Source organism: Cyprinodon variegatus, unplaced genomic scaffold (assembly GCF_000732505.1).
Source record: "Cyprinodon variegatus isolate N-32 unplaced genomic scaffold, C_variegatus-1.0 Scaffold34, whole genome shotgun sequence".
In the NCBI taxonomy this organism is placed as follows: domain Eukaryota; kingdom Metazoa; phylum Chordata; class Actinopteri; order Cyprinodontiformes; family Cyprinodontidae; genus Cyprinodon; species Cyprinodon variegatus.
Window position 1 is genome coordinate 1,393,674 of NW_015150487.1, and position 3,045 is coordinate 1,396,718.

A 3,045-nucleotide genomic window follows, 5' to 3' on the forward strand; every position below is an offset into this window, starting at 1 on the left:
TGAACCACACCTCCAGAAAAGCACAATCAGCATCCAGAGTTAATCTTAAAAAGTCTCCAATCCACATCTCAGTCTGCTACCCACAGCCCAGTGGTGGTGCTTTGTCTGACTTTATTCAGATGACCCTGATTCAACCCACCTCCATTCCCTCCTCCACTATCATAGCTAAAGCTTTGTCAGAGTGTCAATCCTACCGAACTCTTACCCCGTTCCCTGCCTCATCTCTACTAGTCTGATAGAAGACTGCCATGTTGAGCCTGGTTCTGCAAGAGGTTTCTTGCCAAAGGGGAGTTATTCCTCTCCACTGTCGCTTCATGTTTGCTCATCATGGACAAGCTGGTCTTTTATCTTCCAGTTCCCCTAGTGAAGCACTAGTATCAGGTCACACAGTCCACTGGATCTCTTTATACAGCTCAAGCACACCGTCTCGCCAACCAGCAGTCCATGAACTGACCGACTTTATCTATCTCCACTCCACCACCAGTTTCCGGCCTGGGGGGGAAACATCACTGTTCTTTACTCAGGTTCATGGATATCACGCCAAATTCAGCACTAATGGTTCCTGCCGAGGTCTAAGCGCCAAAGACTAAAGTAATTGAGTCAATAAAATTCTTCTAAATGTTTTTTCTTTCCATGTAAAAACAGAGCTTTGCTTGTAAACAACTTCTAAATAGAGAATTGAAAGGTAACTTCTCTCCAACTGTGTTCCCCCTAATAGTATTAAATCTGCCTTCTAGAGCTGCAGAGGAGTGCCCCCAGAGTTATAACATGGCACTAAGCTTGAATGTTTGAATAAGCTCAGACTTTGCAGATACTGTATGAGTTAGGGTGTACTCTTTTGACTTTTCTAATGCACCTCAGATTCAAACCTGGGTCGACTATAGAAGAGTCAACTACTTTAACTACTCCACGATAGAGACTAGGTGCATGCATATTTAACATGTAAAAGATAATTATGAAGCAGCATCCAGCAGTTATTGATTTAAACAAAAACACCATAGTGTGTGTAAATATTGACACCATTTCGCTAATAACTTCCTTTAAGTCTTTCTAATGTGTTCGCAAGAACTTTGCAAACAGCTTGTCTATGATAAATGAAAAAGGTTAAATGTGGAAACATATCACCACTTATAAAAAAGGGGGAAAAAAACTCTAAATGAATCCAATCACACTCTCAGAAAAAAGAAGTTTGCACCTTTTGAATTTGCTTGCAAGTTCAGCTCCAGCATGTGTTTAACACATGCCTTAGGTGTATTAAAGCGAAGCAAAAAAACAGATTAAAAGTCAAGGTGAAGAGACACAATCAGCTGATGCATTAATATTTTATTCCATCATCTTGTTGGAAAAAACTTTACTTTACAGAAATGCTACCAACCAACAAAGCAGAGTTTATATTTGTGACCTGATTATTGGAGAAATAAAAAAATATATATATACTTGAACACATTCTGCATAGAATAGTCTGAGTATTTTTTTTCAAAGGGAAAATCCTTTAGCAGCATTATACATTAACTGGAGTATCATAAATTCTGCCAAATAGCCTAATATCATAATATTATAAGGGACGTCATATCTGAATGTGAGGGGAATAATGGCCTTTCCTCCCTCTGTCTGCAGGTCTTGATGAAAACCTAATTTTATTGCCACAATCATAATGGAATTATCTCCAGGTGTGAGGAGGGCATTTAATGAAATCATTACAAAGGATTACTTGCTCTTTTTCATGGTCTTATTAAAAGAGCCTTTGTGATTGGAGGCAGAGTGTGAGAGGCTGGATTTTTTATTTTTTTCCCCCTACTCTCCACTCTAACTGATTGCATGTTTGTCAGGCTTGCGGCTGCACAATTTGTGGCATGAAGGTCTGCAGGGAGTCATAAGATCTGATTGGGAATATTGGGGGGAAAAGAAAAATGAAAGAAAAAAAAAAGTCAGTTGAATTGATGTTTGAACACGGGGCTCTAATTTTCTAATTATCATCTCTTCAAAGGATACTTTTTCTACTAAATGTTTATCTTTGGTCCATGATTCTGCTCTTTAGGACAATAGACTTTTTTCTCCTCTTGTGTCCCCCCTCGTCTCCTTCTATCTGTTCTACTTCATCTTCCTCTCTGTGACCTTCTTCATAGTTTTCTTCCTCATTTTTCTCTATCCAGCTCTTCAAGCTCATCTACTTTTTATTAACAGCCATGTTCCTTCATCCCTCTCCGTATTGAACTGTGTTTAACCTCCTCTGTAAATCCTTTTCCTACTTTGCCGGTGGGGAAGAGACGTTCACTATGGATGTTAAGTTTAATGAGCAGCACAGCCACATTGCTGTAGCATTGTCGACCATAATTCTTTTTGATTGAATCTTCAATTGTAAAATCAATGTCTTCTTGCCCCTTTGCTCACTCCTAGTTGATATTTCTTTATATGACAAAGCAACTTTGTTTCTCCCCTCATAAACTCGTGTTGGCCTGAAGATCTGACATACATCAGTGTTTGATGGTGAATCTATCCTCATTTTGGTCATCATTGCTGCTTCTGTCAAACCCAATAAATGTCCACGTTATTAATCCCAATGGGGAAATATGATTGCTGCTTTTTATTACTGAACACAAGAAGAGCGTTGTGCAGTATTCACATCACTCTGAGTTACTTTAGCTTTCTTTCAACATCCTTCAAAAACACTTTCAGGCCTAAGAGACCTGCTTCCTGTCTTTGTTTTGTTACAAATAAGGGCAGAATAGCAGCCACGGGTAGTTCTCTGTTATGGTACAGAAAGTAGTCCCACAGAGTCGATAATTAGGTGTGAAAAGCAGATTGACATGAGCAGCTCTCGTTTAAGCTGCCGTCAAGCTGTTTCCTTCCTTTTTCCTATATGCTTCCATATTTAAAACATGAATGACACGGATCCAAATGTCAGAAAAAGAAGTGGATTTAAAAAAACATCAAGTCCTGCCATGTCTTTGAAGTACAGCCATATACAATGAGAAGAAAATATGTTCTAATGAAGCTTTGCTGTTGAATTGAAATTGCCTTTTAAAAATAAAAAAATATATATAT